Consider the following 25,890-nt stretch of genomic DNA (forward strand, 5'->3'; position numbering starts at 1 on the left):
GACGAGGGACGAAGGCCGATTCGAGTCAAAACATTCAGAGACGCAACACACATATAGCCCTTTTATTTTTAATCCTGTTACGTATCTAGTTATAATCAATATACGTTTAAATTCAAAAATACTAACAAGTGCGAAGTAATTTATTTACGACCACCCGTCAACCCTTTTTCTTCAACTTCGTAAAAACAAACATTTTTTGATTCGGCCATTTCCGTACGCCCCGCTCCAATCGTCAAATTTTTGAAATATACACTTTTTTGCATGTCCTTAACTTACCTAATCTTAATCTGACAATTTCGAGTATTTTTAAGGATAGATTTTTTTTCGGGCCTCCGTTAACGAACTCCCCTGTATTAAGAGCTAATATATGGTAGAGGTACATCTGCAGGGCACCAGGTTTCTCCCCATATGATAATCTGACGCGCTCGAGTAACTGTAAAAATCCCCGCTTGGGCTCCCCTACCATTAAGTTATATGTAACGTCTAACAAGAAACTACATATTTAACAAAAAAGATTAATAAAAAACTGTGGAAAAATAGTAAATTTCTTTGAAAAATGTATATTTAAAAAATCCCTAAAAAGGGTTACATCACAGAATAGAAAGTTTTCGGAATACTCATTCCATCAACAGTGTTAAATTCCAGTAATATTCATGTCTGAGTCACCATAATGTTGCCGTGTTGCCTGATGTTAAATCCAGGAATATTTTAAATATCACCGTGATTTTAATACAATAATGTAAACTTTTAAAACTATAATATAATATCTGAAGGGTTTTTACCCATATATCTTGGTGGCTCAGGCATGTATTTTCAACCGGTGAAAACACTGATGATGGAATTGTTATTCCGAAAATGTTCTGTGACGTAGTGCTTTTAAGGGATTTTAATAAAGGATTTTAGTAATTTTTTGTGATTTATGGTATACAGCCAGCCACAAGAATTTAATTTCCTCTGGCCATTAGTGCACATTTCTGGATAAGGTGATCTACGTCAATTCGACAAAATGTGTTAAAAGTTATTCAATGATATAAATCAGAAAGAAATAGAACAACTAACACAATCAAAAATCTAAAACAAATATATTGGGAAAAATTCTCAAATGACATGGAACATGATTTACCTACGAGGGGATCAAAGGAAGGTATGGAACATGTTGAGGAACAGGAAGAAGCCGGTTCCCGAAGAATTACAAATTAACGCAATAAAATCAGAAGAATGGGTAACTCATTTCGAGAATCTATACAAAGACGTTAACGATAATAATGAAGTACAAACAAATGACCTACAGAACATTCACCAAGAAGAAACAGAGAATGACAACATCACCCAAGAAGAAGTACACGAAGCAATCAAAAGATCAAAAAATAGAAAATCACCAGGTTCGGACAATATACCAAATGAATTAATTAAATACGGGGGTACAAAAATAATAGAAGAGATAACAACATTATTCCAAAAAATTGTAAACAACATGACAGTACCAGAATGGAGAGAGAGTATAACAATACCCATCTACAAGAAAGGCGTAAAGGCCGATCCTACGAACTACCGAGGAATTACACTACTCAATTCTACATCAAAATTATTGCCAAACATTCTGTCCCAAAAAATATACAAGAAAGTCGGTGTATCGGAAGAACAACAGGGTTTCCGCCCAAACAGATCTTCAATAGACGCTATTTTCATCATGCGACAATTAGTTGAGAAATCAGTAGAATTCGACAAGTCCATATAATGTTGTGTAGATCTGAAACAGGCATTCGACAGAGTACGATTGAAGGACGTGTTCACTATCCTTGGAAAGAAAAACATAGGTCAGAGGTAGAGAAACGTAACCAAAAAGCTAAATAGGTCCAACAAAACACGAATAAAAACGACACACGGGCTCACGGAAGAAATCAAAATCACTGTCTGCATTATACAAGGGGACAGTCTCAGTCTATGCCTATTTAATTTAGTAATGGATGAAGTTATAGGTAGTGTTAACAAAATGAATCAGGGATACAAAATGGGTAACCGAACCATGAAAATACTTTACTACGCAGATGATGCAATCTTAAGAGCCGAAAATAAAGATGACCTACACCGCCTACTACAAAAATTTAAAATAACCACCGAAAAATATAACCTGACCCTATCCAAAGAGAAAACCCAATCGATGATAATATCCAAAACCCCAATTAGATGTAAATTAGTAGTGGACAACCATATAATCGAACAGGTAATGGATTGTAGATACTTGTGGGTGGAAATATCTAGCAACAGGCATCTGTGACAAGAAACAAAACAGTAGGCAACGAAAGCAACGAGAATATCTGGTTTCCTGAGGGATATAATCTGGCACAATAAATATATGAGCACCGAAAGCAAAGTCCGCACTTATAAGAAATGTGTTAGACTCGTACTGACATACGCAGCTGAGACAACAAAGACCAAACAAATAATGAGAACAACAGAGATGAAAACCCTAAGATCCATAAGAGGTATCACACTCAGAGATATAATACGAAACGAAGACACATTGAGAGAGCTAGGCGTTCAAGACGTAGTGAGATGGACAAGAGCACGACGCCGCATGTGGAGAGACCACGTAGATCGGATGAACCCTGAACGTATGGCGCAATGGGCGAAGACACAGAAGCCCAACACCAAGCGACCCATAGGAAGACCCAAAAAACGATGGTACGAGAGCTAGAGCTCCGGATCGCAGCAGAGACTGTAACAGAAGAAACAGGACATAGTCCTATTACAATAAGAAGAAGAAGAAGATGATGCTGAAAGTAGAATTATTAAAATGAACTACGTATACTAACAAATTTTGTCGCTAAACACAAAGTAGCTTTCAACTCAAAAAATTTGCACTATATGAGCAATCCTTATCTGAGCCTACCAATCTGAGCCTTAATTTCTCAAATGTTCAAGAACATATTTTCACACATTTGTAGTGCGGCGTCATTACAACCTCCAGTTTTCTAGCAAAAAATAATGGACTAGCATAATAGTTCTTCTGTGAGAAGTTTTTTCACACCATTAAGTTAAAATCCTTCATTTCAAAAATGCGACACTTTCACGCTGAATAAAGGTCTGAATAGGCACACGGTACCTAAAGAAAAAAAAAATTCCTTAATATGTTTTGTGATAATTTCGTAAACTAATATTTTATTTTCGTAAGGACTCAACCGAGAAGACTGTTGAGAAGAAAAAAGAAACAGTACCTAGAAGCGCGAATACAGCAACTCGAGGAGGAACATAGAACCGGTCAGTCTAGACAGTTTTATAGGGACCTAAAAACAATTAGAAGGGAACACGACCAATAGCCCAAGATTTATAAAAGATGATGCAGGACAATTGCTCATAGACGACGAAGAAATAAGCCGTCAATGGAGAAAGTATTTTGAGCAACTCTTAAATACAGAAAACCCCACAACGACAGGGTAACAAAGACAGTACCAGTTAGCCGAACCTGAAATACCAGGGCCCACACTAGGTGAAGTAAATTCCGCAATTTCGTCCCTAAAAAACCATAAAGCCCTAGGCCCAGATGGCATACAGGTGAAACTACTAAAAAAAGCGGGAGAAAAACTCCAGCTTGAGATATATCATCTTATAAGAGAAGTCTGGGAAAGAGAAGAGGTACCGAAATACTGGCATGAAAGCCATATAGTACCTATCCACAAGAAGGGAAACAAACAAATATGTCGGACCTATAGAGGAATATCGTTAGTGAATACAACATGCAAAATTATATCCATAATACTATTTAGAAGACTAACTCCATACGCAGAGGAAATAATAGGCGACTACCATAGCGGATTTAGACCGGAAAGGTCGACCATAGACCAGATCTTCGTCCTACGTCAGGTGTTAGAAAAGAACTGGGAATTCAACCGCGATGTACATCAAATCTTCGTGGACTTTAAACAAGCTTACGATTCTGTTAGCAGAGAAGCCTTGTGGGAGACCATGGTAGAAATGGGAGTACCTGGAAAGCTGGTAAGATTGGCAAAGGTGAGTATGGAGAACGCTTCCGCATGGATCAGAATTGGCAGCACCACGTCGGAGGAATTCCGCATTGACACCGGGCTTAGACAAGGAGAACCTCTCGCCCCCCTGCTGTTTAACTTCGCACTGGAATATGCAGTAAGGAAAGCTTAGCCACAACTGACAAACGGATTTGCCGCCCAAGGATCAAAAATACTATTGGCCTTTGCGGATGACCAGGGTCGTCATTTGACAGGGTCAGGGGGGGTATTTGCCCCCCTGACCATGAAAATGACTGAAATTTACAAAAACTACATCAATTTTATTACTATAGTATTATATAATGTATTGTATATATAATGCTTGCCCCCATCAAAATTTCAAATGACGCCCCTGCGGATTACGTGGACACAATTTCGCAATCCACCAGAGATGCAAAAGGAGTTTTCACCCTATTCGAGAACGGAGCCAAGGAAGTGTGGTCTTAAGGTCAACGAGGACAAGACCAAGTACATGGTGGTTACGAAGAACCTAAGACCAAGGGTTAGACAAAACGTAACTTAACATAAAATTATTGAATACAACTTTGAAGTCGTCAAAGAATTGAAGTGCCTGGGAGCGATCATAACATATGAAAATAAATATAAAGAGGACGTGGCAGCCAGGATCATTGCAGGAAACAGGGAATATTACTCATTAATGACCGTACTTAAATCAAAAATACTCTCAAGACCAGCAGAAATAAAAGTATATAAGATAATAATTCGTCCCATAATAACGTATGGAAGCAAGACATGGACTCTGAACCAGCGAGAAACGTCAAAATTAATGAAACTTGAAAGAAAGATACTGCGGACTATCTATGATAAGAAGACACAATGATGAACTCCAGACAGCATATGCAGATGAAAACGTACGCTACATTAATTAAAGCAAACCGATTAAGATGGGCGGGCTACGTGCTAAGATCGAGTGACGAAAGAATTCTGAACGCCACATTTTGGGAAAGGCCCGATTGCAAAGGGTCAGTTGGTCGCCCAAGAAGAGATGGAAGGACGCAGTAGCCAGTGATCTACGAAAAATGGGGGTACAACAATGGGAAATAGCTGGTCAGGACCGACAACACTGGAGGAAAATAGTAAACGCGGCCAAAACTCACATAGAGTTGTAGAGCCAAATGATGATGATGATGATGATGAATATTTTACTTAACAATAAAATAAGTACCCTAAATATTTAACCTCTTAAACAACATTCTAATAGTATCAAAGAACGATTGATAAAAACGTTTTCGAAGCTTTCTATCGTAATATATTTCGCCGCTGCAAACGCGATACTGTCAGTAAAGCTTAATAATAATAGCACCACTGTAATTTCTCATCGTTACTCTCTTTTATTTTATATGCAAAAATATTTCAAAGAAAATACATTTTACACGAAAAGAATAGATACATCCCGCGTCTATCTCAAACTGGGTCACGACACTTCATTGTTAAGGATATGGCTGTATTTCAATTTAAGTTCAGTTAAAAATGTCACATTTTTCAGTGACAAATTTATTTTTAAGACCTTTATTCAGCGCGAAAGTGTAGCATTTTCGAAATAAAGGATTTTTACTTAATGATGTCAAAAAACTCCTCGGAGAAGACTGTTATGCCAGTCCATTAATTATTTTTTGCTGGAGAACTTGTAATTGTATCTGACACCGCACTACAAAAACGTGTAAATATTATGTTCTTGGAAATTTGAGGCTTACATAAGGCTCAGATTACTCAAAAGTTGTTATATACAGTGCAAATTTTTTGAGTTGAAAGCTTCTTTGTGTTCAGCGACAAAATTCTTTATTATACGTAGTTCATTTAATAATTTATTCTACTTTTAACATATTGTCATCGAATGATATTTTCTTTGAGGGAGCCAAATCATGATGTCAGCCTCTCACCAGGCAGCTGTTAGCGACGTCTTTTATTGTCGACTAATGGTAAGATGCATTGTCGATAACGACGACAAAATTTTTTTAAAGGTTTGATAAAACCTCTCCTTTGCTTTTTCATGATAGTCATCTATTATCTTGGATTCGAAAAGTAACAAGCAATAATTGTTACTTATGTGTGTAAAATAAGTCTCCGTCTGGTGTTTCAAATCTGGTATTCCCCTTTAATAAAGGCTTGCAGATGATTTCTAACTTCTCTCTAAAATCTTTCACAGCTTTGACACAGTATGGCCTTGATTTAACCAATTTTTGTCTAAATGATAGTAGACCAGGGCATTTAGAACAAAATAAATCGATTTTTAAATACAGCACCTAGAAACTTGCAACTTTTTGAGATGTGTTAGTTAAAGTGCATAAAATGCATCCAAAAATGACTAAACATGTCAATATACGTATATTAGGGGCCCTATTTTGTAACCAGAGGGGTTTTGTGATCGTTGAAGACGAATACGCCATCAGAACCGACTACTGGAGCACCTGGTGCCCAGGTTCACTGCTAAGGCATTTCATCTGAAGTTTCGAGGGTTTTGGGCACTAAATTGATGAAAATAGATTACTCGGGGGTTCTTTGGGATCGCTGAACAAGAATATACACTATCAGAACCGACCCCCAGGTGAACATGGTGCCCAAAAACCTTCCAAACTCCAGAAGATAGCATGCTTTAACAGTGACCTTGGGCACAAGGTGGTCCGGGGTGTCCTGATAAGGTATTCGTATTCAGCGACCCACAAAAAGCACCTAGCAATCTATTTGCATGCATTTAAGACTGAATACCTTCGAAAATCCAGAAGCTGACGTGCATTAGCAGTAATTGTGGCCACCAGGTGCTCCGGGGGTCAGTTGTGATGTCGTATTCGTGTTCAGTAACCCCAAAAACTCATCATATAATCTCTTTACATCAATTTAGTGCCGAAATCCCTCGAAACTCCAGAAGATGACGTGACCCTAAACACCAGGTGTTCCGGGTGTCGAGCTCGATGGCGTACTCGTTTTCAGCAACCTAAAAACCGCCCGAGTAATCTATTTGCATCAATTTAATGCCAAAAACCCTCGAAACTTCAGAAGATGGCATGCCTTAGCAGTGACACTTGACACCAGATACTCCGGAAGTCGGTTCTGATGATGTATTCGTGTTCAGTGACTCCAAAAACCTCCAAGTAATGTATTTGCATCAATTTAGTGCCGATATACCTCGAACCTTCAGATGGCGTGCCTTAACAGTGACCCTAAGCACCAGCACCAGGTTGGTGCTCCGGAGGTTGGTTCTGATGGCGTAGTCGGGTTTAGCAACCCCAAAAAACCACGAGTAACAAATTCTGGTCCAAAATTGTTGGTAAGCAATATAATGGGAATTTACAATCAATTAAAAAAAGGGAAACTATCTTTGGAAGCAAATTAAAGCATCTATTTTATATTTAAATGTAGTGAAAATTTATACTAAAATCACAATAAAGATGCACTAGAGATAAACAAACCAAGACACGTTAAATGTTACAAAGAGCGCTCCCTAATCATGATTTACAATGTATATACATTGTAAACCATGATTTGGGAGTGCTTCTTGTAACATTCAACGTGTTTTGTTAGAAATATAATGAATTAGTTAGAAACTTCAGTCGAATTATTACTGAAATTTATCGGGGTTTGTCCTAGTAGAGATACTTTTCCTGTCTGTGTGCGGAATTGTTTCTCAATGGACCGTGATAGTCGTGACGTCAAATCAATGTTGGCTACTCTGGAATAATTGCCAAACAAAACTGAAATTCACACGTGGTGTTTGTTTTGGTTTGTTTTCGATTTTATAATTGGAATATATTGCTTGTAGGATGTTTAATTTTTGCAAACTGGTAATATGTTGGGTAACCGTGATTGTAATCAATGCTCATAGTATATTTTCCACCATATTTCCAAATAGGACTGGTTAAAAACCTAAAGAAACGCAGTAAGTACTATTGTAGTTTGTAAATCCTTGATTTTGTGTAGGAACATTTATAAAATTAAGAGCAATATGATTGATATGACTAACAAGGATTTTGTCTTTAGAAAAAATGTGCAGATGCTTGTTAAAACAAAATAAAATTAAAAATGATTACACAAATCATGTGTATAATCCATTAACAGACGTCAAACATTTATTGATTTTTGATTTGTTTGGAAAAATATTTGACGTTTTGACGTTACACTATCACGGTCCATTCCATTTACTTTGATACCTTTCTCATTATTCTGTGCATGTTGAAAGATCTGTTCTACATAAATGTTCAACAGCAGAGGAAAAAAGATGCAGCCCTATCGTACGTCCTTACTTATTGCTACTTGTGTCTATAGACGGTTGGAGATCCTTAATTCTGCCTTTTGATTCCGGCACTGCTGTTGGATCTGTTGCTTTTCCATCAAGATAAATGTCTCTGTATTAACACATGATATTTTACATTGTCTTAAGCTCTTTGGTAATCGATGAGGCAAACAAATACATCCCTCCTCTGGTCATAGCATTTTGGCATCATTAACTACTTGCAAAAAAGTGCCTTCCGTGTTCCTAAACCAACTGAGAGCGAGACACTCAGTTAGTTAATACCAACTGAGTGTCTCGCGGTCTCTCTTCACAATATTGTAAATTTGGCCTAAGATGGTTGCTTAAGTTTCCTGGTAGGGTTTCACCATGTTCCCGGAGGTTATATCTTTTAACATCGGCGTTTAGCCTGTTCAATATTTCTTTGAAATAATGTAAATCGAATTATAAATTCAACCATTGTTTCGTTCTGTGGCTATTTAGCAAGTATTCAAGTAAGTAATCATAACCACACTTTTCTAACTTTCAAAATTTCAACCATCTTTCAATTTTTAATAGTGGGATTACTTATTTTATTGTAGATTCACGTCAAAAGTGTCAAAGTGTCAAGTGTCAAAAGTGTCTAAGGAACTGTTGTAAGGAAATTTCACTCCAAACAGTTCCTTACACACTTTTGACACTTGGTAGTCAATGTTAACCTAAGATGGTTGCTTAAGTTTCCTGGTAGGGTTTCACCATGTTCCCGGAGGTTATATCTTTTAACATCGGCGTTTAGCCTGTTCAATATTACTTTGAAATAATGTATGTATACACCGTTCTTAGGCGTCAACGCCCTTCGGTAGGGATCTATGGAGGAGTATCACCAAGCCGGAAGCCCTTATCCCTTCCCGTACCGCTCCTCCATAGGCCGATCAGACGCCAGTTTATTCCAGACCAAGCCGTAGACTCTATTGAGTTTTATACTACGGCGTTGGCCTTTTATAAATTTCATGACCTAGCTGAGGCTCGAACCAGCGACCGCAAATCGCAAATCCACTAAACTTGTCGATCGACTGAGCCCCAGCTAACTGGACCGTCAAGACCGACACTTTGAAATAACTTTGAAATAATGTAAATCGAATTATAAATTCAACCATTGTTTGGTTCTGGGGCTATTTAGCAAGTATTCAAGTAAGTAATCATAACCACACTTTTCTAACTTTCAAAATTTCAACTCTTTCAATTTTTAATAGTGCGATTACTTATTTTATTGTAGATTCACTGATGATGGACCGATAGGTCTGAAAACGTTCTGAATTGGACACATTTTATTCAATCCATTGGGATTTTAAATTTTAATAAATATACCAATTACATAGAAGTGGTTTTTACTTCATGTTAGAGTTTTTTAAATACATCATTTTCCTTCTACAATACCTTTTATTATAGTGTTATTTTTATGTCCAAAAAGTTGAACGGGTTTAAAAAAACGGTTTTTTGAAAAAAATAAGATCAAATTATAGAGCGCATTTTTAAATTTTCTTAAAAATCTTTCTTTATCCCTATGTAACTCGAAAATGATCAGAGGTATGAAAAAAGATACAATACAAAAATGAAGGGGTTTTTAGATCAAAAATTTGTTTTTTTTTTCATTACTGTATCTCTTATCATTTTCGAGTTACATGGAGAAAATGAAAGATATTTAAGAAATTTTAAAAATGCGCTCTATAATTTGATCTTTTTTTTTCAAAAACCATTCATTTTAAACCCGTCCAACTTTTTAAACACAGAAATAACACTACAGTAAAAGGTATTGTAGAAGAAAAAATGATGCATTTAAATTTTGGTGGATTAGGGGTTAAATAAACCTCATTTTTTCTTAAAATACATTAGTCATCAATTTTTTTGCACTATATCTCGCTTAGTTTAAATGTATTTGACATTTTATATTGCTCATTTTAAAGGACTTTGTAAGTACTACAAATGATATTGGTGACATTTTACACCTAAAATCGACCGTTTCTCTGTTATTTCAAGTTGAATATAGTAATTTGAGCATGCACCAAAATAACAAACTGTTTTCACCTACCATATCTCATTTTGTATTATAACTAAAAGATTTATGAACGAACGAATCTATTTTTTTTATAAGCTACAAAAATATTTTACGTAGTTTTTTTAGCTCGATGTATAGTTTTTAAGGTATTCGCAAAAAACCGTTCGAAAAGGTGTTATGTTTCAATGAAAATGGCCAATTTTCAACCACGAATAACTCAAAAAAAATATTTAGTTTTCAAAAAAAACTTTTAAAACAGTTTTTGCTTAGAATCAGGTTCTCTAACCACTTCTGTGGTTATTTTAACCAAAAAAATTTTCACCCCCCAGAAGATGTGGGAACCGCCCCCAAAATGAAAGCGCCAGTGTATATAGAGTATACTTTGAATTAGGAGCTAAGTAGAGGCTATTCCCAAAAATTCATTACAATCCATGCAGTAGGATAGAATTTGGAGGTAATATCCTGTTCTTGCTCTCATTGACTGGCGTATTGGCTCGTTAAGCTCATTAGGCGATGATCAGGAATTCTAAAAATGAATTGGCTTAAATTTACAAAAGTTAACTTTAATGAACTAGTTTTTAACCATTGGCATTTTTGCTGACTAGAATTAAAAAACAAAATGGAAAGATAATAAATAATTCAATTCGAAATCAATCGTTAATTCTAAAAGCTTGTTCGTTACGTTATTTTAAAAAATTGCTGCCAACGGAAACTACACTATTCATCAATTACCAGTTTTTCATTTTACGTCAATAATTTACCAAAGTTTTAAACCAGCTGAGATTTATTTTGTTACCGTCTGGATAATAAAGTTTGTTAGCACTATCACGTCCTGACGTTATTTTAAAGAAAATCTAAATTAACTTCCTCGCTAGTTTATAGAGAAATAAAAGTGGAAAAATATAAAAAGATAAGATAGAAGTTATTGTGGGAAGTAACTCTTATCAGTTTAAAAATTCTATAGGGTGTTTAATAAAAAATTTATTATAACGATTAACTTAAGCGTTAACTTACCTTAGATTTTACTTGAGAAAACCAGACGAGTAAAATCTGAAATAAATCAAAATATTAAAAAACTTATATTTATAGTTCTTTTCAGTTAAATTTACTACTAATAGTATGCTATAACTAGACCCAAACCCAGACATCCAAAGTAAAAGTTATCCTCCAACACCAAATTTTGTTCAGAAAAAAGTCACACCATTTTGAGCGTCGAGTTTGGGGGGGGGGAGAGGGAGAAGAAATCGGTAAATTCGTATTTTTTACGTTTTTCGTCAATATTTCTAAAACTATGCTTTAGTGTGAAAAATGTTCTATACAAAAATGTTCTACATAAAATTTAAAACAAAAAAGGTCCTATACATAATTGATATAAAATCAACGGTTCCAGAGTTACGGAGGCTGAAAAGTGGAGATTTTCTATAGTTGTTATATTTATTGCGAAATTTATAATATTATTACTAAGAAAACTAAATTTTTAATAGGATTAATACAATCCTGTTAAAGAAAATGTCTTTCATTAGTAATAATATTATAAATCGTGCAAAAAATATGAAAAGTATCGAAAACCTCCACTTATTACCCTCCGTAACTCTGGAACCGTTGATTTTATAACAATTATGTATAGGACCTTTTTTGTTTGAATTTTATGTAGAACATTTTTGTATAGAACATTGTTTACGCTAAAGCATAGTTTTAGAAATATTGACTAAAAACGTAAAAAAAAACTACTAATTTACCGACTTCTCCCTCACCTACCCCCCAAACCCGACGCTCAAAATGGTGTAAATTTTTAGTGAACATTACGTGGACCATATAGAACAATTTGGTGTTGGAGGATAACTTTCACTTTGGATGTCTGGGTTATGGCATCTTTTGGATCAATGGTATCATACAAAAAGCATTATAATATTACAAACTAATTTTTGCCTTCGGGAATAGAATCATACATTTACATTAACCCTGATCTAAAGGTACAGAGTCATCTTCTCTGTCGCTCATATCAGTAATTCCTGTCTGGCGGGTCCAAGTCGCAGGGGTGGACATCTATTGCTTCAGCCATCTACTGTTTTTGCTCTTGCCGGAGCTAATAAAAGGCTAAGTTCAGATAGGGAGCCTCATGTGGTATAACTATAATATGGCCCCCTTGCAAAGGGATACGGGTAAATACCACAACTATGATGAAGGTGGGGAGTATATTATTCCGTACAGTGAATTCAATGGAAATAGCAACCCTGTTTTTAGGGATGGCATAGAAACAACTTGGTGAATGGCAGTAGCGGTCACCAGTACTAGGATTAGGCAAAAAAAGGAAATGATCGTAAACCGGCTTCTTACTTTATACCGTAGTAGGCCAGGATCCCGCGTACCAAAAAAAAGTTGATTAATAGCAAGCTGAAAATGTTTTAATAGCTTAACGGTGTCTAGTCGAACAAACTTTGATGTACGGGAACACTGGAATAGGGGAAGTTTTAATTGTGGAACAGGTTAAAAATTTGGAACGTCAGACTAGGAAAACGTCCAATGTATTTTGTTGGACAGAACTTCCAATTGATTTGTTGCTCTTTCATTAAACTCTCATGCAAAAATCAGACTGCTATTTATTACCAACATAATTCCTGTCATTTAATATGTTCGTAGTTATTAAAATGCCCAGTTGGTGATAAACACCTGTCTGATTTTTGCATGACAGTTTAATGAAAAGGTAACAAATCAATTGGAAGTTCTGTTCGACAAAATTCATGTGACGTTTTCGTATTCTGACGTTTCAAATTTTTAACCTGTTTCACAATTAAAAATTCCCCTGATCCAGTGTTATCATACATCTAAGTTTGTCCGACTAGACACCGTTAAACTGTTAAAGCATTCTCAGCTTACTAATAATCAACCTTTTTTTGTACGCGGGATTCAGGCCTATAAGTAATACTGAAATAGTTACAGGGATACGGTTAATGCGGAAAGCAATTATAAAACAACTGCATTATATTTTTCACGACATCCCTCCGTAGATATTTTCTTGTCAGATTAAAGAACCAAAACCCAAATTCCACACAAAATTGCTACGTGAAACGTTACAGGCTTATTTACAACAGGCAAACTACAACATTTAATTCAGGAAATGAACAAAATTAAGATATTCTTTGAATAAGCCAATAAGATGGAAATGCACAGAAATATAATCAGTACTAGTGTGAAAAACGTGCGGTAATAGCACAGTCCTATTGTTAATATTCTTTATAAGTAGAGTAATATAAAATGCATAATGAATAATATACGGCAAATTTTAGTAATATATTCTCAGAGCAGAAATATTTATATCATATTTCATTTGAGAAATATCTCGGTGTTAATAATAAAATAGCTATAAAAGCCGTTGAAAAGCATATGCCGTTATTACGTTTATGACCTAAATGTCTTTCTACAGTATTTTTAACACTTCTTTAAATTAGAAAATATTTTATAAATTCCGTATTATTTATAAACGGATTGAGTGAAAATAAATTGTAATACATTTTGTGGAAGTCTAAAAAACAAAAGTTTTCAGTGTTTTATTGTTATAGACCTTGGGCCTATACTTAAAATATTTTATTACCTCCCTCATGGGACTTTTTTTTATTGAGTTATTCATATTCATGTCGACTCGGACAACTTTCCTGTTTCGAAAAATTCTCGGGAGGGGACATTTCGTAAATATAGAGGTTTCTAAATTTTGGTGCGTCCGACAACTGGAGTTCTCTTAAAAATTTGTCGGAAAAGATTACCAGTAAATTGTACATATTTTTATAAAACAACTCTGCAAAAAATCACCTTTTACGAGTCCATAGTGCGCCCCCCTTACGGGTGGCGCACGCATATTAAAAAGTCATAAAATTTATTTTCTCACGATTGTTTGTTAAAAATATGTACCGGGTGTCCCAATAAGAATGGCTCTCGGCCATATCTCAGGATCCGTTTATAGTACAGCTTTGAGAAAAAAATATTTATAACAAAAGTTATAAATATTTTGCGCTCTAATTACGCCCTCTAGCGCCCACCGCTAGAGGGCGTAATTGAATATTAAAAATTAAAAAACCAAATTTTACAAAATTTACGTAATGAAAGGGCACTGGAAATCCGATCATCGTATTCTTCATAAAATTCTCTGCACATTTGATTTCACAAGTTTTTAAGTCTACTTTGCAAATAAGAGGTGGGGGTGAGTGGGAACCTTCCTGTGAAAAAATGGCTGTAAGTCCGGTTCTGCTAAATCGAATTTTGCATACTTGGTCTTGTTAAAAACAGCTCTTTTTCGTCAATGTAAGAGTCTTATTTTCGAAATATCCTAATTAGTAATATACCAGCTAGTAGGCGTTATTTAATTATTTTCGTAAATCTAGTTTCGGAAATAGAATATTAAATACAAGTATGCATTTTTAATCCTGTATTACAAAATTAGACCAAATTAGCAACATAATACCTAAAACCGCATGTCGATACCTTTTTTCTATCTCAAGATATCTTAAGAAACGTGTAAATTTTAAACAACTGTTAATGTTACCGGTAAACGAGGTTAAGGAAAAGTAGTGTGCTGTGGAAAAAATAAAGAAACATTTTCCAGATGTACACGTATATAATTAATTAAAACAACAATAAGGCAAACAACACTATAACATATAACAAAGAAATAAAAGCGACTTACTTAGTGACGACCTAACTGTTCAAATTGTTGCCCATCATTTTCGATGCAAGCATTTACTCCTTCAAGAGTAGATTGAACAGCAGTCTCAATTTCACCTTTCGCAATGCTTTGAATGGCGTTTCGTATTCTCTAGATTCTAGATCATATTTTCTCGAGTAGTGGGCCTAGCGGCAAAAACAAGGTCTTTAATCCGTCCTCATAAATAAAAGTCTAAAACAATTAAATCTGTTGCTATTCAATCTGCTCTTGAAAGAGTAAATGCTTGCATCGAAAATGATTGGCAACAATTTGAACATTTGAACATTGGCAACAGAACATTAGGCAGTCACTAAGACTAAGTAGGTAGTTGCTTTTCTTTCTTTGTTTTATTTTATAGTATTGTTTGTCTTATGGTTGTTTTAATTAATTATATACATTAACATCTGGAAAATATTTATTTGTTTTTTCCTTAGCACACTACTTTTCCTTAGCATCATTTACCGGTGACAGTAACAGTTATGTTTAAAATTTACACATTTCTTAAGATATCTCGAGATAGAAAAAAGGTATCGACATGCGGTTTTCAGTATTATATTACTAATTTGGTCTAATTTTGTAATATAGGACTAAAATTGCATACTTATATTTAATATTTTCCAATGAAAACTTCTTCTTCTTTATGTGCCGTCTTCTACCGAAGGTTGGCGACCATAAACGATAGGTTTCTCTGTTTTGTGCCGCATGTATTATGTTCGCAGCTTCTGGTATTTGAAACCATTCTCTCAAGTTTCTCAGCCAGGATTTCTTCTTCCTGCCCAAACCTCTTCTACCTTCAATCTTGCCTTCGACGATAAGCTGTAGCAGACTGTACTTATCATTACGGAACACATGGCCCAGGTATGACGCTTTCCTCCTTTTAACAGTTGTTAACAATTCCAACTCTTTACCCATTCGTCTCAATACCTCTGTGTTGGTCACTCTGTCTGTCCAAGGAATTCTCAGTATGCGTCGATACAGCCACATTTCTAGAGCCGCTAACTTCTTTATAGTTGCTGCTGTTAACGTCCACCCTTCTACTCCGTAAAGTAGCGTAGAGAGTACATAGCATTTTGTGGCGCGCCATCGGAGGTTAACGCTTAGGTTGCGGTTGCTTAAGAGCTTTCTCATTTTTATGAATTTGGATCTTGCTATTTCAATTCGGATCCTAATCTCTACGTCTGGGTCCCACTTATCATTTACTGTATATCCCAGATATTTAAATCGGTGTACTCTTTCAATACGTTCGGCTTCAATATTCAGGTCGATATGTTGAATGTTCTTTTTACTGATCACCATAAATTTAGTTTTCTTTCTATTGATCTTCAGTCCAAATTGGTTGCCAGTTGTATTTACTCTATTTAGCATCATCTGTAAATCTTCGATGTTATCGGTTAGTATAACAGTATCATCTGCATATCGAAAATTACTTATTGGTACGCCATTAATCTTGATGCCCTCATTGTACTCTTCTAGTGCCTCTAGAAATATTTGTTCCGTGTACACGTTGAAAAGCAGTGGCGAAAGAATACAGCCCTGTCTAACCCCTCTAGAAATGGTTATGTTTACACTCACCATATGTCCATTCTTTATGTGGGCTGTTTGATTCCAATATAGATTTTTTATAATCTGGATGTCTTTAGTGTCAAGTCCTGAAAGATGTAATAGTTCTATGAGTTTGTCATGTTTGATAGTATCAAATGCTTTCTCATAGTCGATAAAACAGGCGTAAACATCTTTCTGTTGATCCAGGCATTTTTGAATCAAGACTTGTATTGCAAATAGGGGCTCTCGAGTTCCAAAACCGCATCTAAAACCGAACTGTGTTTTACTTATGCTGTGTTCTAATTTTGCTCGTATTCTGGAATGGATAATACGCAAGAATACTTTAAGGGTATGACTCATTAAACTTATAAGGCGATATTCGCTACACGTCTTAGAATTGGATTTCTTGGGAAGGGGCACAAATGTAGATTTCAGCCAGTCCGATGGAATTTGACCAGTATCGTATATCTTATTGAACAGTTTCAATACTACATTCATGTTGTTCTCGTTAAAAACTTTTAAAAATTCGACTGGTATTTCATCGCATCCTGTTGCTTTCCCATCTTTCGTTTGATCTATAGCTTTTATCACCTCACTTTTCAATATTTTTGGTCCATTCAGATCAAGAGAGTTCGTAGAAATATGACGATAATCCGTAAACAAATCTTTTATGTAAATTGCCCAAGTCTGTAACTGTTCTTCTTTATCTACAATAAGTTTGTTGTTCTCGTCTATTAACTTACCAAACAATGAAAACTAGATTTCTGAAAATAATTAAATAAGGCCTCCTAGCTTGCATATTACTTATTAGGCTATTTCGAAAATAAGACACTAACATTGACGAAAAAGAGCTGTTTTTCACAAGACCAAGTATGCCAAATTCGATTTAGCAGAACCGGACTGACAGCCATTTTTTTATAAGAATGTTCCCACTCACCCTCACCTCTTATTTGCAAAGGTACACTTAAACTTCTGAAATCAAATATGCGCAGAATTTTATTAAGAATACGATGATTGGATTTCCAGTGCCCTTTCATTAGGTAAATTTTGTAAAATTTTGATTTTTTAATTTTTGATATTCAATTACGCTCTCTAGCGGAGGACCTACAATTATGAAATTCATTTCCAGGCTTTTCCCGAGGCAACTTTTGATATAAATATTTTTTTCTTATTTCCTTTCTTATTGGGACACCCAGTACAATTAACTGGTAATGTTGTCCGACAAATTTTTAAGGGTACTCCAATTATCGAACGTACCAAAGTTTATATAAACAAACTGAATAATAGAAGTTTCATGAAGGAAGTATTAAGTTTTTTTAAGTGTGTGTGACTTAAAATAAAAGTGGCCACAGTATTTTATTTAAAATTATTAATTTTAAAATAATTTTGTCTAATTTTAAAAGCTAATTTTAAAAATAAAAGAATTTTATTGTTAGCTAAAATGAAGTGTCATCAAGTAAAGGTCGAACCCATCACTTAATAAAATTTAAAAAAAGCGAAAGGGAAATGTCAAAATTCCAACACTCCGAAAATTATATTATATGGAAATGAAAACTTCACCTACTCAGCTAAAAGTTGAAACCTCGTCGATTTTATCTAATTCGGTTAACCCGAATTGTAGCTCGTCGGGAATAACTAAATCTTCTCATCTGAAGTGACTCATGAATATATGAATGGTGCGAGGGAGGAAGCTTTTCGAAACGAATGACCCACATCAAATATCAATTGTGACAGAGACAATAAGCGTTTACGTTCGGCACTATCATATATTAAGGAGAAGGAGACCTACTTATACGAGGCGAATCATTAATAAAGGTCACTCTCTGAATAGACTAAGATTAATAACCCAAATGTAATATGTTTACTATTTGACGTCATAGGTTAAATCGGAAATAGTCCACAAAATCAGTAAACCAACAAATTATTAGTACATTCTTTCACGGTTTTTGCTCTAAATTTTAAAGAACCCCTTGGATTGACATGAAATTTGGCATACGCATAGCTTACATGTCAAAGAAAAAAAGTGATATTTCGCCGATGTGTGCTTTTGCCCTGGGGGTGACTTTCACCCCCTTTTGGGGGTGAAAAAATAAATGTCCAAAATAAGTCCGGAAATGGATAAACTGACTAATTCTAAGTAACTTTTGTTCTATAGAGCTTTTTCGCCAAGTCAACACTTTTCGAGTTATTTGCGAGTGAATATGTTCATTTTTCAACACAATAACTACATTTTTAGACGGTTTTTCGCAAATAACTCAAAAATTAAGTAGTTTGTCGAAAAAAATGTTCTTAGCCAAAATATAGCCTGTAAAAAAGTAAAAAAAATGGTGTACGCGTGAGGTCTCTGGATCTCGTATAACCAGAGTTATAGCCAATGAAAAATAGGTGCATATTCGCCAAATTTCAAATAGAATATTTCGACATGAAATATCCAAAAAATTAAGCACTTTTTGGGGAAAATCAATTTTAACTTTTTTAAAGTGTTTAAAAAAAGCTTTATTTCTGTTTTTATAAAAAGTTTCTAACATCAAATTTAAGCAAGTTACGCTCAAAATAAAGTTGCTCCCTTTTGTTTTGGCAAAAAAAATCGGGAAGACTACCCCTAATTAGCAACTTAAATGAAATTAATCATTGCCGCTCCACAAATTATTTTACTTATGTTGTGTTTATATGATCTGTAAGTTTCATCGATTCAAAGTGATTATTTTTGAAAAAATTTAGTTTTAAAATAAAATTTTAAAAAATTTTATTTTTGAAAAATATGCTTTTTTTCAAAATAACTCAAAAATTGTTAGAGATACCAAAAATCTCTAAAAACAAAAAAGTCAGCATTGCTTTTCTGAATACCTTGTATTTTTTGTTTTTCTGTAAGACAAAAATTTATTAAAATTTGGTGTTTCGAAATTTGCATACATTCGTGATCAGGGACTCGTTCAACCCCTTTTAACTACAGCCCTTTGAAAAATAAGAACTTTTAACCGATAAAACCTACATATCATATAAACAATACATACACGAGTGAAAAAACTTGTGAAGTCGTAACGATTAAGTTCATTTGAGATACTAATTAGGAGGTGATTTTCCCGATTTTTATACCAAAAAAAAAAAAGACTAGCTTTATTTTGAGCGTAGCTTGTTTACTTTTGACGCTAGAATTTTTTTTATAAAACAATGATGAAGCTTTTTATAGACACTTTAAATAAGTTGTAATAAGTTTTCCCCGAAATATGCTTCAATTTTGGTTATTTCACGTTAAAGTGTTCGATTTGGAATTTTACGAATATGTACCTATTTTTCATTAGATATAACTCTGCTTCTACTAAGTATAGAGACGTGGTATATACACCATTTAAAAAAATTACAGGCTATATTTTTGCTAAGAATGTTTTTTTCGACAAAAACTTATTTTTTGAGTTATTTGCGAAGAACCGTCTAAAAGCGTGGTTATTTTGTTGAAAAAATGAACATATTCACTGGCAAATAACTCGAAAAGTATTGACTTCATGAAAAAACTATATGGAACAAAAGTTACTTAAAATTAGTCAGTTTATCCATTTCCGGACTTACTTTGGACATATATTATTTTCACCTTCAAGAGGGGGTGAAAACCACCCCAGGTCAAAAGCACGCATCGCCACAATATCACTTTTTTTCTTTGACTTGTTAGCTATGTGTGTGCCAAATTTCATGTCAATCCAAGCGGTTCTTTAAAATTTAGAGGTTTTGCAATATTTTACCGTTAAAAAACGTACTACATATGGACGGCGTTATGCAGAAAGCTACCAACCCTCAATATATCAGATATTGGGTTGGATGCATATTTGGACAACAAAATACGAGTTCTGCATTCTGTAAAAACCTACCACCACTAGATTAATATATAACCTATAAAACTATAAAAATGCTAAGCCACATATTAAATTTATCTGATATTCTAATTTGCAGAAACCTACCAACCCACTTGGTAGTATACTTTTAATTTACAGAAACCTTCCAACCCACTTGGTAGAATTTAAATAAAGCGCCACTTGCATCCAAGTGGGTTGGTAGCTTTCTGCAAATATTGGGGATTTCCATTGTAACTGCACATCTAAATGTGCAGAAAATGTTTCTGTTGAAAGTCGAAAATATGAATTTGAGAGGTTTTGGTCGCTAAATTCATATGATGCTCAAACTAATTTTATTGCTGCTAGTGTATCCGAGATTGAAAAAAAAAAGGTCCTATGGTAGAATAAAAAAAGGTCTTATTGAAAAAAGGAAATTATCTCGAATTTATAAAATAAAGGACACAAAAGTGTGTAGAGAAATGTTTATAAATACTCTAAAGGTAACTGCATTTCGAGTAAACACTGCTTTAAAGAAATTTCATGGTCGGGCTCCTATTAGTGATCAAAGAGGTTTAAAACAGGGAGGCAAAAACAAATTAGCAGATGAACGAATTCAAGCAGTTGCTACTCATATTAATAAAATACCTAAATACATTTCACACTACCGTCGGGAACAAACAAAAGCGAAATATTTACCACCTGGTATCACTTTACAACATGACATGTACAAGCAGGAAGAAACCAATCCCGTAAGGTTAATGTCATACAAGAACATATTCTACACGAAATTTAATTTGAAAGAAAAGCCATTAAAAAAAGACACCTGCAATGTTTGCGATACATTTAAAATGAAAATAGATAATGAAAAGGATGAAGAAAAAAAGAAGAGTTCAAGCAAGAACATACTTGCAAGTTGCAGAGGAGGCACAGAAAATGAGAAGAGATAATTTCAAGATAGTAACTGAACAAACAGATCAAGAGTGTTTAAGTTTTGACTTGGGAAAAACCCTACCGCTTCCCAGAATACCTACAGGGATCGTATTTTATAAGCGTCAGTTTTGGGAGTATAATGCAGGAATATATGGTGCTAAAGAAAATAGAGGACACTGCTACGTTTGGGTAAAAGGTTCAGCTAGAAGGGGTGCCCAAGAAATAGGCTCTTGCCTTATAAAACATGTTACAACTAAATTAACTCCAGAAGTCAAACATTTTACACTTTGGTGTGATTCTTGCGGTGGGCAAAATCGAAATATTAAGTTAATACTTATGCTTAAATCAATTTTGCATGGGAAACGCACAAACCTAGAAAGCATTACCGTAAAATATCTCTGTTCTGATCATAGTTTTTTGCCCAACGACACTGATTTCAGTGATATTGAGTCGGCTCTTAAACGACAGCAAAGATTATATACCCCAAATGACTATATCGAGGTAATGCGTTCTTGTAGAAAGCAGAGACCATTGGTAGTAACTCAAATGCACGTCGAAGATTTTTTAGGCATAATAAACATTGAGAAAAAAAATTGCTAATCGCTAAGTGACCGAAGATAAAGAAACAATTAATTGGTTGAAGATTAGGTCAATCAAAATAGAAAAGTCTGACACATTTAGGCTAATGATACAACAACATAATTTTTCACAACCGTATCAAAAATTTTTTATCAAAAAATCTTCTCGAGGTAGAACTGCTAACGAAGAAATCTTTAGCGATTTAACACCACTGTGGCCTAACGGGAAGCCTATCGCTGAGGCGAAATTACAAAATTTAAAGGAAATGATGCACCTTATTCCTGCTGATGCATTGACTTTTTATCAAAATTTGCAGGGTGCCAATGTAACTGAAGATGTTGAGGGTTACAATGGCAATGTTGAAGATCTAGATTTTGAAGTGGATGAAGGAGATTAATATTAAAATTTATTAAATTAATACGTTAAATATTCATATACTTAACTTCCTGTAAATAAAAATAATTTTTCTAACTTTACTGTTGTTTTTATTTAATATTGTTGGTATTAATTTACCACTTTGCAAAATGCAGAAACCTACCAATCCACAAAAATTTGCCATTTCTCTTTTTAATTTACAATTAAAATATTTAAACATGTAGAAAATACCAAAATATTTATCCACACTCAAAAAAAAGTTACAAAGTAGTAGCAACATATCTTACAGATTTTTTAAATAAAAAAAAACTTTAAACTTGATTATCTCAGTTTGCCACTATTGAGGGTTGGTAGCTTTCTGCATAACGCCGTCCATAGGGTGAGGCAGATAACTGGCCTATTAGAAATATCTCGAGAACTAAAGGCTACAGAATCATGAAAATTGGAATAAAGGGGTTTTGAAGGATGATCTATTAAATGAAAATATTTTCATCTCTTTGCAGCTTCCGGTTATACCGGAAGTTGCTTATAACTTCGTTTTTTTAAATGGGACACCCTGTATATTTTTACATTTTTGGATTTTCTTCGATGTTTTCTTTCTTAAAATATGAGTATTTCAAAAGATAATTAGGTTTTTTTTATTAATTTCGTAGCAAAATTAACACCCTGTAGAATTGTAGTAGTTTGACATCAAAAACTCTACTTACGTTCAAATGATTTTTAATATACTCTACTATTGTTTAGAATCATTAGTATAGCCAAATTTTTAATTTTAGTATACAGGGTTGGTCGAAACTCGGAATGAGTATTTTCTGAGTTTTCTTAAATAGAACACCCTGTATTTTAGTATTGTAATGAAATGATATTTTATGGTACTTTTTATTTCTTAAGCATTCCCTATACCTAACTGCTTTAATTTGTGAGTTATTGGTGATTCAAGCTAAACATTAATTGCACCAAAAAATACGTAAAATTTTATTAGGTTGGCCGTGAAAATACTCAATCCCAAATAATTTTTCAGAGATATATACATATTAATCCAGACTGGTCCCTAAAATTACCAATAACGGTTTAGCTATCAAGATACCTACGTAGTTAAGATTGTTGGTGCGATTAACAATTAAGCACAAATTAAAGCAGTTAGGTATAGGGAATGCTTAAGAAATAAAAAAGTACCATAAAATATCATTTCATTACAATACTAAAATACAGGGTGTTATATTTAAGAAAACTCAGAAAATACTCATTCTGAGTTTCGACCAACCCTGTTTACTAAAATTAAAAAGTTAGCTATACTAATGATTCTTAACAATAGTAGAGTATATTAAAAATCATTTGAACGCAAGTAGAGTTTTAGATGTTAACTACGACCCCTACAGGGTGTTAATTTTGCTACGAAATTAATAAAAAAACGTAATTATCTTTTGAAATACCCTGTATAATATTACAAAACCTCATACTTTAAGAAAGAAGACATCGAAGACAATCCAAAATGAAAATAATATACAGGGTGTCCCATTTAAAAAAACGAAGGTTTAAGCGACTTCCGGTATAACCGGAAGTTGCAAAGAGATGAAAATATTTTCATTTAATAGATCAACCTTCAAAACCCCTTTATTCCAATTTTCATGTTTCTGTTGCCTTTAGTTCTCGAGATATTTCTAATAGGCCCTTTATTTGCCTCACCCTGTATTGCAAATGACATATCGTATGTCCTCAATGTTTTGGCACCAAATTGATCGAATTTTTTTAATGAAGAAATTTATTTAAACGTACTGGTTATAATAAATTAAAACTCGAAACTATACTTTCTGTCCTTACTTACCTACTCCGTGTAGTTACCTTCGTGGGTTTTAGCCGACTCGAAAACATACTACTACGGTAGCCGCTTGAGGACACTTTGACCTTTGACCCCTGACGACATGCCTTGACAAATATAATTTGAAGGTACCAAAGTGGCAAGTCATTACATTTCGATGTAAAAAGCCAGACTTAAAACGTACGGAATGAATAACTTGTTTCCGTCATTGCCAGACAGCAGCATTTTCCAGTTTTTTTACACCAGAAGACAGGTTTAAGTTTAATCTTCTCTGTCTTGAGCAATCTCCATCCAGTTCTCTACGCCCTTTGCTTTCAGGTCTCCTGCTATATTATCTCTCCACCAGAGTGGAGGACGTCCACGTGGTTTTCTTTGCATCCTGCATTCCTGTAATTCCTGCATTTTTCTCGCGCCTGACGAGAGTCTCCTTCATCTTAAATCTGGTGTTTTATATTGGATAGATCATCATCATCATCCAGCCTTCTCCATCCAAAGTTGAACATAGGCCTCCCCTAATTTCTTCCAGTTTTTTGGAGCTTAGGCTTTCTGCAACCAATTCCCAGTAATCCTTTTGACGTCGTCTGTCCATCGTGTAGGTGGTCTACCTCTACTTCTTCTGTTTTCTCTTGGTCTCCACACTGTAATTTTTTGGGTCCACCTCCCGTCCTTCATTCTGGCTACATGGCCCGCCCAATTCCACTTCAGCTATGCTACTCGCTCTATGACATCTGGGATGCCTGTCCTTCTGATTTCTTCGTTTCTGACCCTGTCTCTGAGAGTCAGTCCAAGTAGTGACCTTTTCATTCTTCTTTGGGCCACTCTAAGTTTCGTTGCTGTGGCCTGGGTAAGTCATGACTGGAAGCACACATTGGTTGAAGGTCTTCCTTTTCAAATAGTTTGGCAAGTTGCTCTTGAAGATGTCTGATAGAGCTGCATATGCCGCCCATGCTAAGGTGATCGGTTTTTCGTTTCTTGCACCTCTGATTATGTGTTTCCGAGCTAATTTGAAGAGTTGTGGTGAAAGTGCATCTCCCTGTTTTACTGCTCTACTAGACACAAATTTCTTTGAATACCTCTCATGAGGTCCTGAAAGGAATTCAATTCAATTTCTCTCAGTTTTTGGTAAAGTGGTCAGTGGTCATCTTAATTGTTCTTCATCTTAAGCTTTCCATCTTGAATGATAAAACTTCCTACTAGACAGTAAAGCTCAAGAATCCTCTATAGGACGACCCTGCGGTAAGTTAGAAGAATTATCGTTTTTGAGAACAAAGAGTATGTGGTGTTGAGGAAGCCATTCTTGGGTATTTCCATTTTTGGGTATACACTCTTTTATAGCGCTTTGTTAATGCTGCTTTTAGATAATATTTTTAGAACTAGACATTTAAATTATAATTTAAATTATTCTAAGATTATTATTTCTGAAAACGAAACAGTCTACTGACCTTTCGGTAAACTGGCATCAGGTCTGCGGTTCTTTCCAATGCACCAGTAAATTTAAATTTTAATTCGAGGAAACCCAAAGATATTTAAAAAACATTATGTATTTATTTAAATACAATGTGTTTTTATTTCATATTATGATTGTCAGAAAACGAGAAATAGGCTATTGATCATATTCAAAATAAGATAGTTAAAAGGAACTACAACTTTAACGTGGTTTTATTATTACATATGGACAATGGACATCTATATATGAAAAAATCGCGGAGTGCTACCATTTAGAGAGGTGCGTTTTTGAGAAATGGGTGAATTAGTCCCTGGGCACACGTTACATGAGGGTGAGTTCTATGCACTTTTGGTACAAACATATCTACAT

The 25,890-nt window shown here is 34.6% G+C and overlaps 1 protein-coding gene across 1 annotated transcript in view; it reads right to left on the reverse strand.

The window, feature by feature from the left end:
- LOC114340380 (uncharacterized) overlaps window positions 1-25,890 on the reverse strand; it is a 1,055,195-nt gene that overhangs the window by 677,058 nt on the left and 352,247 nt on the right. The window contains exon 5 of the mRNA XM_028291124.2: window positions 11,321-11,356. The gene's annotated coding sequence lies outside the window, so the exon portion shown is untranslated. The remainder of the gene's footprint in view (window positions 1-11,320; window positions 11,357-25,890) is intronic.

Source organism: Diabrotica virgifera, chromosome 3 (genome assembly GCF_917563875.1).
Source record: "Diabrotica virgifera virgifera chromosome 3, PGI_DIABVI_V3a".
Lineage (NCBI taxonomy): Eukaryota > Metazoa > Arthropoda > Insecta > Coleoptera > Chrysomelidae > Diabrotica > Diabrotica virgifera.